Raw genomic sequence first — 12,315 nt, 5'->3', positions numbered from 1 at the left:
ATTTGGTTTATTATACATGCATTAAGATATCGATATGATAAAGATACGTACACTATAAGCTTATACATATATATTGAGTCTAAGCCCTAAGGTCATAATATACAAAATAATATTAATAATTTACACGATAGTTGATAAATACAAGTTTATTATGATCTAAGTATTGTTTCATTTGTTTAGGTACTTCAACAACATCAGTTTAGATACAGATAGCAGATCTTTAGTTGATAATAACATATGTATTTTTTAAACCACAACTGTTTAAAATTATCAACAAAAAAATATTCTTTAACATAATATTAATAAAAAATAAACAAAAACCGTGGGACTTAACAAATTTACTCTACATAATTTATTAAATTAGGAATCTTGGTGATTGTTTATACTATCTTAATCTATAAACATATGCATATATATGCAAATTATTATCATTGGATGCGATTAGATTGTGTTTGTAGACTGATAATATAAACAAGCATAAATAGTTAAATACTTAAATGTTATCCATGTTGGTCATTACTCATAAAAAATATTTTACCCATGGGTGTGTGTGCCAGTATCCACTTAACAATTCATCATAGCTTGTGTCATTTGCAAATAGCAAACAAATAATTATAAAATATTTTACTAATCCTACACATCTATTATACAATTTTAAAATCGAATAAATAATACATTTTTATGTGTGGTAAGTGGTAACTAAAATAATACTAAGCAAATAAAAATACTGCAACTGGTATTATAATCATAATTAAATAAATTATTTTAAAAATGTCAATAATGTAGATTTTAAACAACAGAAATATATTTTGAAGTGAATACTTTTTATTTTTATTGTTCTTAGTTTACCTACATCGGTTACCATTGGGCATTAGCCATTAGTTACAATTTTTTTATTTTTTTTTATTGAACATTTAGAGAAGTACAAAAAATACATTTTTGAAAATAAAACATTATAGCCTAGACAACCTTTATGCAATATGGTTGAACTTAATATCTTTTAAAAATATGCAATCTCACTATTTTTTATCCGATCTTAAATTAATTGTATATTTAACTTACCCTGCAGGAGAGAATGGTATTATATCGTTAAAGTCGAGACTACAGATTTTACTAGAATAATAAAAAATATCTCGTTTTTATTGGTGACTGTAATGGTGAGATGACTTGAAAATAAAACTTTTTTTTTAGTTGAATAGTACTACGTTAAAAATTAAAATTAAATGTTTTTATTTCATATGGAATTTATTATTGTAAACATAGCATGAAAAATAATAATATAAATGCTGAATTGCATAAAAAATGTATTAAACTAAACCTTATGGAGTACCAATATTTAGTGGATATCTTTTGGCCACAAAATTTCTATCATAACAAGTCAATATCGAAAGTACTTGATGACTTAAAATCCATTTTTAGGAATGTTAGCGTATAAAACAATAAATAAAGTTGAAATAACATTGTAATCATTAGGTACTGAGTTCAATATTTAAATCTTGGAATTTAGTAGATCATTAAAGATATATGGTGGCTTAAAAATTAAATAAATCCAAAGTTGAATGTCCTAAAATATTATCTTAAATCTCTTTAAATGTACCAACTTTCTCGTTAAGATTCAAATCTACATTATATGTTTCTAAGTTTAAACGAAATTACTGCATTTTTGCACCGGTGAACTGTGAATTCTAAGAAATAAACTCAATGAATTTGATTTCTTCTTTCATTCTAACAATGAACATGTTTCAAATACTGTATAAAAAATATTAATTATATACTTGTCTAATAAGGTATTTATCAGTTTTAATCTTTTTTATTTATGTTTACGTCTTAGAATTATACCTATTTTAACATATTATGTTATTATTATTATGTATCTTGAATCAGTTGAATTTGATATTAACAAGTGTCTATAGTATATTATATAGTATAATATATATTATTATTTATGTACTTATTCTGTACTAACTGTACTTCGTGCTAATTGGATATTAAATATTTTAAATTAAAAAAAGAAATCATGATTAAGATCGATACCATTGGCACTAATCATTCATTGAATGTTTTATCAAAAAATAATACGATCCAACAATATTTGGTACACTAAAAGGCTACAGCCTATTTGCGCACCGAGGGATATGGACAGATGCGCCTGAAAGATAACGTACTACCTGCCGATTTATAACCCATATGCGCCCATTTCGTTTTGTTTTATTTAATTTGCCTGGCGTATCATTAGAAACTTTTCAGACCTCTTTTTGCATAAAAAATAATGAATTAAACATATAAACATAATTTTATTTGTTGCAAGATATATAATATGTTTCAACATTACAGCATTTACTATTACATATTAATATAAACACATAGTTTTTTTTATTTATAAAAATAATTTTTTTAATGAGTAATCTGTTGCTTCATTTTTCCAGCTAACCAATCAATTCTGTAGGGGTTATAATTTAAAGATTTCAATTGAATACTACATATGCTGCAATGACATCTGTGATTTCTTATGATGTATTATAATAATAAGTTAAAAATAATTTCAAATTTTCAGTAATTTTTTTGGAAAGTGAAGTAAAAATTATGAGTTATATTTAAATTGGAAAAATGCACGCGTGACAAAGGTTCACCATCCCTGAATTATTATATTATATTATATTATATCACATATATATATGTATATATATATATATAGTGGATTCAAATTCCATCATATAGGTCTCGACTCGATAACTCGAATCTCCGGGGGAATAAAAATAATTTGAAAGTATTACCCCAAATGCAGCTTAAAAATATTTCAAAGAGCAAGAATACAATTCAACTTATTGTGATTCGATAATAATAATACATAAAATATAATTGAAGCCTTTATGTTAATAAAAAAAAAAAAAATACATAAAATACCCGTAATCTAGTTACAATTTTTCAAATTGCATTTATGTAATCAGCTATGATCATACAATATGCATAATTATTAATTGCATACAAATTTGAAATTGTCTCCTTTATAAACGTCGAGTAGTTGACATTTATTTCAGAAAGGTTGTTGTACGCTCTACTCAAGAACCCTCAGGCATCAGATGGTTGGTCGTTGGTCTGATTTTGTTGAGGTCTCGTCAACATAATACAATATTTTAATAAATCGCTAATGTAAAATTATTTATACGTTCATATTAAGTTATAATAATAATAATTATTGCATTTCAGAATTGTTGAATAATTGTCAACTGAGCTTATAATATATGTGTTTTTATGAAACAATTATATTTTGAAATTTAGTTAAAGATTTCGATTATTAAACAAAAAAAACATTGTGTAATACCTATCAAGATTTTATAAATTTTATAATTACTAACAGTAAGTACGTACACGATAATTTCTATATAACCATAAGTAAAGTAACCTGAAATTTAATGGCACGCTTAACATTTAACAGAATGTTATCTTGTTTTCCAATTAAACATGTTAGAATATAAATTTAAATTTTCCAGTCAAAAGATGATTCAACTATGGCAAATTCTAAAAATTCCAAATATTTATTTATAATTATTTATGTTTGTATGTACCACTTTATTACCGGCAAAACGCCATCAGATGTAGAAAAAAATGTATTATCATGTTTGGCTATAATAACAAAAAAGTTTTCTCAGATGGCCATATAATATTAAATTATTTATACACAATAGTTTGTTAATATTACGTCATCGGCCAGGGTAACTAATAATAGATAACTAAATAAATAACCCCTTGGTTACTCTAGTGAAAATCTGATTTTAAGTTTGAACGAAATAGTATTTTTTAAACGATATCGAATTGATAAATAAAGTTTGTCATGAGGTTTTGTTTCGAATAAGATAAAGTGCTTTAGATTTTAATTATTGATGACCTTCAGATCTTGGTTGATTAGAGCAAACACTTTTACACATTAACAGTTTGTTAATTAGTTTTTGGAACGTAAATTGTATAGATTATTGCACTTGGTGCTAATGACTCTTAATTACCTTAATAATCTAAGACCTACAATAAATTAGTCTACTGAAATATAAAATTATACATGTACATAGCTTAATATTGTTATGGATACAGGGTGATTTTTTTATCATGAACCACTCATTATTTCAAAAAGTATCAATGTTTTTTAAAATATTTTTTTACAAAGTTTCATATTGTTAAAAAAACAACGTTTTTATGTAAAAATTATATTTTTAAATATTTTTTATCCTTATAATTTTTTAAGTTTTTTACTTTTTTGAATGGCAACCTACAGTTTTAATTTCATATTCCAAAGCAGAATATTTTTCTAAGTATTTTGATATATAAAAATCGAATTTTGGACGAGTAGTTCATGAGTTATAAGTATTTAAAGTTAAGACAAGCGGAGTAGTGGACAAACATTTTGCGGGGTAACCCCGTACCACTCCACTCCGCCAATCTAAACTTTAAATACTTATAACTCATAAACTACTCTTCCAAAATTCGACTTTTACGTATCAAAATACTTAGAAAAATATTCTGCTTTGGGATATGAAATTAAAACTCTAGGTTGCCATTCAAAAAAGTAAAAAACTTAAAAAATTATAAGGATAAAAAATATTAAAAAATATAATTTTTTCATAAAAACGTTGTTTTTTTAACAACATGAAACTTTGTAAAAAAATATTTTCAAAAACATTGATACTTTTTGAAATAATGAGTGGTTCATGATAAAAAAATCGCCCTGTATAATATGACATGTTATATTTGACTTACTAAATTAATTTTAGGGTTTTAATTTATGTTAAATTACTTTTAAATGATGATATATTCTTATGTATTACAAAATTGTTATAATTAATAAATTAAAATTATTAAAAAATTTTTAATTTTAGATTCTGAGCGGAACGATGAATGTATTGATTTTACCATGATGTGTGTTTTTTTTTTTGTGTGTCTGTCATCACGTTTTGGGGCAGTAAAAATGCTTCGATTTTTGACTTCAGTACCTCGTTCGATCAGAAAGTGAATCCAGCAAGTTGGTACTTTGGAGGGTCAAAAGTAAAAAATTCTTAATACTTTTGCTATTTTAAACGGATGCAAATTCCCTAAATTTTTGTTTTGATCGGTTTTGATTCGGCGAGTATAACTATAGGACCATTATAATCCGGCGAAAAATATCTGAGACGAGTGTTAATGTTATTATTATCGATAGCTGGATTTTGGTTTGTTAATGGCATAGTGATATCTGTAGATAACGTGGTGGCTGAGGCAGACTCATTAGAACGGTCGTAGCCGTTAATAGCATCATCGACCATAATTGGCTCGTGCGCGTTATCGGGAATGTTATAATTGAAAGTAGTGTTTGATGTATCAAGAACCGGTGGATTATCCATAATTTGTTGTAAACCTGGAGAGACGGGACTGGTTGGGTTTGGTTTAGTTTTAGACTTACGTTGGTACGAGACGAGTGTAAATTCGGAGCCGAGCCCCGAACTTCCATTTTGAGAAGTCGATTTTAGTCTGTTCGTAGACGAATTCCGGCCAGCGCGAGAGCCGCTGCCCGAAGATGACGACATAGATAAAACGAACTAACTAGCAATATACGAAATATATTACACAGAGCAGGCCTTATCAGCAATGCACTAAAAACAACACACGACCGTTCACCACGGCGAGAGAACGCAGATGGAACCTAACCTAACCTATACTTGATAACATTTTCAAAATATTTTTACTTGTTTTGAGTTATTTAATGGCATTTTTTTTTATGCCCACAACAAGTATTATCAACATCATCAACTAGACTACTAGACAGCGTGTGTGGATTTCAACACGGATTTCATCGTCTGACTTGTGGATCGGAGCAATATCTACTTTTACGTAAACACTAAAGACAATGCGGTATTCATAGAACAATAACAAAAAAGTAGTTATTGATATTTTAGATTCTAAGCCGACTAATAATTAATGTATTGATTTTACTATGATATTGTGTGCGTGGTGTTTTAATTTTTTCTCTTTCTTTTTTCTGTAATCACGCTTAATCTTACCACACCGATAAACTTATAATTTTAAGTATGACGTGTCAAAAATATATTATAATATATTTTATTGAGATTTGGTCGAATCGATACGTAACAAAAAAACAAATTTTTAATATTCCTTATGGGTCCCACGTGACACCATGATTTTGCACACTGAGATCATCGTTCTGTTAAATTAAAAAATCGTACTTTTTAATGCTAAAAATAAAAAACAAAATGTTACTGTATATATAAACAAAATATATTTTATTGAAAAATTTAATGAACAATTTAGTGAACATAACAAATGTGTGCTTTAACATTTTGAACAGATTACGTCGAAAAGATGAAGTATAATATATAATACAATGCAAATTGAAAAAAAAACAATAACTAATAATTTTAACAAAAATAAAAAAAAGGCATCAGAGAAGACGTGGCGATGTGAGTGGTACGTAATGGCGATTGAGTGATAATCGCAGAAAATGCTAGTAAGGCTACTGGTCACCTCTACAACGTTATTCGGTCGGTCCTGAGGGGCGTTCAAGAATCGTTGGCGCGTTTGCCCGGGCCGCGAAGACGACCATGGCAGCGGATGGAGCCCGACCACGACGGTTGCGAGACGAACAACGATTGACGACAAGTGGCTAGTGCGCGATGTTGTGCGCTTGACGATACTGCAGATGTTTAATACGATGATCGTTGTGCCGGTGACGACGGTTACCTAAGCTCCCGGAGCGAGCGACGAAGACTATAAAATATGATGGGTACTGTGGAATGGGCGGTGACCTAACCGAGGCGTCGTGACTAGGCCGACAGCGTCAGACCACTAGGCGAAAAGGGGAGAGAATCAGTAGTGAGACTCTCCGTGATTTTCGCCCTGGCCACATCCGTCGGCACCGTGCAGTCTGCCGCGGCCAATGGTCCAGCCGTGGAGTCGCGCACCGCCGTAACTCTGAAACGTTTAGTTTCTTCGAGTCCATCAGCGCTATACTGACATCCGTGTTCCTATCTACCCTACATAAATTATAATCATCTACTACCCGAACACTTTGAGCTCTACGGAAATCCGTCGTCACCGTCGCAACGAGTCGTATTCGTGCATTGCAGTCGTTATTGGTATCGACGGGGCGGCGTCGATGCCCGCGTCGATATGGCTCACCGTCGTCGTGTCGTCGTCGTCGATCGCAATCGAAGCAGCTAGGCGTCCACCGCGCCGTCAGAGGGTCTCGCGTGTCGGCGATCCCGAGCACCCGACGTCTGCGATCCCGTTGCGCCACAGCTGGTGGCCGAATAACACGTATTGGCGACTTACCGCCGATCACCCTGCAGTGCTCTGTCACGTACCTTCCTCGTCCTCACATCGCCACGCCTTTGTCTGCTGCCCTCAACCAGGGGGGAACTTTCGTACGGTTTCACTTCGGGAAAAAACTCAATAAAAAACAACGAATTCCGCGTACGGCTCTTGTTACGCCTCTCCACACCGCGCTAATGATTCTCATCAAGATGCCCGGGCGTGGAGGTGCGCGTATCGCTGGAGTGTTTCCCGGGTCCAGCCAGACGAACAAGCCCCAAAAAGGGGATGTGACCTCCTTTCCCCTGGTCGGCGTGACGTCCAACGCCTCGTCATTTTGCTTAACATGTTCTTCTACGGCCGCGACCTGCTTGGTTGACGACGTCGCAATCACGTCGTCTGCAATAATGTTTATCTCAGCCGGTCCAATGTTGGAGGATTCGTCCGGTTGAGCGATTATGGCAGTCGACGCGTCGTCGCCTGTGAACTGCTTTGCATAACTCAGTAGACCCGCCAAATCGTCATAAGTTATTTCTTCGTTGTAGTTATCGAATCTGTGTAGCTTGGTTTCCATTTCATCGTATTCGATGTTGCTATTTGTTTTGTCGATAACTTTTCTTATGGTGGTCTTTTCAATGTGGTCGGATTTCTCGATATTATAAGATGCAGCCATTTTGCAGGTGTATTATGCGCGTGTAGGTAGACAGAAAAAAATAAAATGAACCATTTCCGGATTTCGTCGTAGACCAAAGCCGATAATTTCAAACAAACCGTTGTTTATTAGTGGCCAGCTAGTACGCAATAATATTATTATAATTGGCCAGCATCAGTTGGATTTTGAGACCGTTTATTTTTTCAAACATAATTATTATTATTATCTATTAATATACCAACTACACTTGTGTAAAGATATACTATTGTAAATTTGTATTATAACAATTGTATTATACCCATAACCCGTTATAACAGTTTTCGTTTGGAACGCCAAAGTTGTTCAATGTTCTTAATTATCTAATAATTATTACTGGAATTAAGAAAAACAGTTGAGTATTATTTCAAATTTTTAATTATGATCAATGATCAAAAAGTACGAGTATATCCATTGTCAAAACAATAAAAATACATTTAAAACTAAATTAAAAACATATATGCATCCTATTATTTTTTTAGATTCTGAGCGGAGCGATGAATGTATTGATTTTACCATGATGTGTGTTTTTTTTTTTTGTGTCTGTCATCACGTTTTGGGGCAGTAAAAATGCTTCGATTTTTGACTTCAGTACCTCGTTTGATCAGAAAGTGAATTTAGTTGGTACTTTGGTGGGTCAAAAGTAAAAAATTCTTAATACTTTTCTAAATAATTGAGAAAAACAAACTAAAAATTAAGGGAAAAACGGGAAATTTTACTCACTCTCATTTTTCGACAAAATCAATTTTGGTTTTTGATGTAACTTTAAAACAAATGACCATAGATACATGAAATTTTCACCTAATGTTTATATAAGTATATTCTATCCACCATGCAATTTTCAAAAAATTTCGACTTAAGTTGAACTATTCATAGGCATTTCAAATTTTCGATCATTATTAGTTTTTTTTAAATTAATATCGATAAAAATTTATTTGTTAGGCAGAAAAGCTTGAAAATTTAATACAAGGCTCTTAACATATTGTTACAACAGCAGTTGAAAAATAAAAGAAATTCATAGTCACAATTTTTTTTTATAAGCATTCAAAGTTTGAATTTTGACAAAATACGTAAAAATCACGAAAATTCACAAATTATTTTAAGCTAGAAATTCATAAAAAATTTTCTTTTTAAATCTAAGATTTAAAAATTTAATACAAGATTCCTTACAAGTTTTTCAATCTTTATCACAAATAAAAATTCCACCGCAAATTCAAATTAAATTTTTACAACATTGGATTTTCACTTTTAGCGATTTCCTTATTTTGGTGTAACTCTAAAACAAATTACCGCAGATACTTGAAATTTTGACTGAATGTTTATTTAGGCGTTTTATATATTTGATAAAATTTTCAAAATATTTAGATTTGTTTTGAGCTGTTTACTGACATTTTAATTTTTCAACTTTTTTTGTTTTTTTTTCTATAAATATCGATAAAAATTTATTTGTTCGGTAGAAAAGCTTGAAAATTTAATACAAGGCTTCTAACACATTGTAACAATAGAAGTTAAAAAATATTAAAAATTCGTAGGCACGATTTTTTTTTATAAGCATTTAAAGTTCAAATTTTGACTACATACGTAAAAATTACGACAATGTTCAAATTATCTTAGATAGAAATTCATAATAGTTTTTCTTTTTAATTCTAAGATTTGAAAATTTAATACAAATCTCCTTACATATTTTTACAATAGAAGTTGAAAAATAAAAGAAATACATAGCCACAACTTTTTTTTTATAAGCATTCAAAGTTTGAATTTTTACAACATATTATGTAAAAATCACGAAAATTCGTAAATTATTTTATGCTAGAAATTCATAAAAAATTTTCCTTTTATATCTAAGATTTGAAAATTTAATACAAGGCTCATTATATATTTTTACAATAGCAATTGAAAAATAAAAGAAATATATAGTCACAATTTTTTTTTATAAGCATTTAAAGTTAAAATTTTGACTATCCGGTAGGTATTACACTAAATTTAAATAGTAACATTGATTTTTATATGTTCATCAAAGTAGAATTATTCTATTTATTGAATATCTAATCAGTAATCAACAATCTATTAGCTATAAATTATAATTTATATGTGTTAAAAAATTATGCACCGGATTAGTGAGCAGTAATAATCCGAAAGGTGTATAATTATTTTCTTGTTACCTACTCACTTATTATATATTATGTTAAATGTTAATACAAGGTGATCTTCTAAAAAGTAAACCAGGCTAACTCAAAAAATATTTATACATGATAGGTACATAAACATTATGTGTTAACTTTTAAAAGATAACTGACTAAATCATTTTTCATGATTAAAATGATTTTACTCAGTTTATTCTTTTGAAAACAGTTGTTTGACGATTAGGATTATTTGTCGTGATGTTCGCTTAATAGAGTCGTTATAATAGCTAGCCATATTTGGGCGAAATTTCTATTTTCGCTTTTTCATAAGTGAGAAAAAAAAATTATTTAGTTGAATATGTTCGCGAATAAGTCACACTGACAAATAGCAATTGGAAATTCATGATAATTGTAATTATATTTTTTGGCACCATTCAATACAAACTAATATATGGTTCTCATATTATACTATTACCTAGGTATATTATATAATATTTTAAAATTTATTAATTTCTATTATTATATTATTTTTGAATTTTATATCTACTTAATAGCTATACGTTTCTTTTTAATTATTAAAGAATATATTATTACCTATGTATTTATTAATTCGTCATAAATTGTTAATTAACCATCAATGTCGTATTTATAATTTACAGCATTCAGGAATTATTTTGTAAACTATCCATTGTCCATAAATTATAATAATAGTTAAATATGAATAGATTAAAATTATTTACATATTTTCGGATTCTGGTTAGCATTGCTCTGCTGTATAATTTTTTTTTTCATTATTATGAATTATGATAATAACTAATAAGTGACAATCGACTAAAATTTGATTTGATACTAAAAAGTTCAACTCCTGGTTTATAGGCAACTAAACTTACGTTTATATCGAATTTTGATTATAATTTAATTTGCGCCTGTTATTATAGACATACTAAACATATTGCTTTAAAGCTTAAACAAAATATTGTGTTTCAGAAGGGGCATTATTATTAAATAACAAATAAATACTTGATTTAAAATAATTTTGCTTAAAAAAAAAATGTGTATAATGTGAGTATTTAATTTGTATTTTGTTGACATAATATTAAATGAGTAAATATTTAAATTATACATTTATATTCATGATCAGTACTTAGTACGTATAGTTGTATGAATAATGATTAGGTACTGGGTATGGTATATTATTATTAAAAAGAAAACACGTTTTCTCATAATCGTCACAAATTTGTCTGTTGTTTTCTCAAGTACAATATTAAAATGAAATGAGTTTTAAGCGATAAATTATACTGTACAAGTATTTAGTGTAATCCAAATAGTTCCATTGTACTATATTACAGTATTTACAAACACAATTGACAGTTAATTTTAATATAATACATTTGAATACAGAACTAGAATAACACGAAACAATTTTTATTTATTATTACAATACAATAATAAGTATTTTATGATAGTTGAGTGTTGTCTGTCAGAAAAAAAACATACCATTTTAAAGCACCTTAAATATTTATTTTGATTAATTATTTCTTACATATCTATAACACTTGCAACTATGTATTATATTATATGTATATTATAATAATACATGCTGTATTGTATGGTTTACGAGGTGTTCATATTTTCATAATATTATTATACTTCTCACTGTGTGTCCTCGTCGTTATGAAAGTCATGAGAATAATAAATTAAGTTTTAGTCTCTTAATTCTTATAATTACATTATTTATACGTATTTGAATATAATTTTTTTTTCTTAATATTTTTTCCACTTACTTATATATATAAATAATTTTCAGAATAATGTAATGATAATGAATTAATAATAATTATGGAAATTACCATTTTATTTTCACAAGTTAAAGCTATAATATTTTATGTACAAATGTACAAGTGAATGAGTTATATTTTTGAAATGTTATTTAAAAATAACGACTTATAGCTATTGAATATTGTATTCCATTACAAGTTTATTTTAATGGTTAAAAATAAAAACCTAAATGCGATAAATTTTTTCTATTTTATTCGATGACACAAACTGCGGGATCGTCTATACATATAATATCGTGTTTACTATACAAGTGTTTACAATCTCAAATAACTATTATATTACAATTATAGTGTGTTTTAATTTTAAATTCCTTGTCTAAATGTTTTGATAACATTTTTAAGCTTTACTATATACTTAATTATTAATATTTAT

The sequence above is a fragment of the Diuraphis noxia genome, unplaced genomic scaffold (assembly GCF_037042655.1).
Source record: "Diuraphis noxia isolate RWA-SAM2 unplaced genomic scaffold, SU_Dnox_SAM2 contig0002, whole genome shotgun sequence".
Taxonomy (NCBI): Eukaryota; Metazoa; Arthropoda; class Insecta; order Hemiptera; family Aphididae; genus Diuraphis; species Diuraphis noxia.
Note: the sequence above shows the minus strand (reverse complement) of the source record.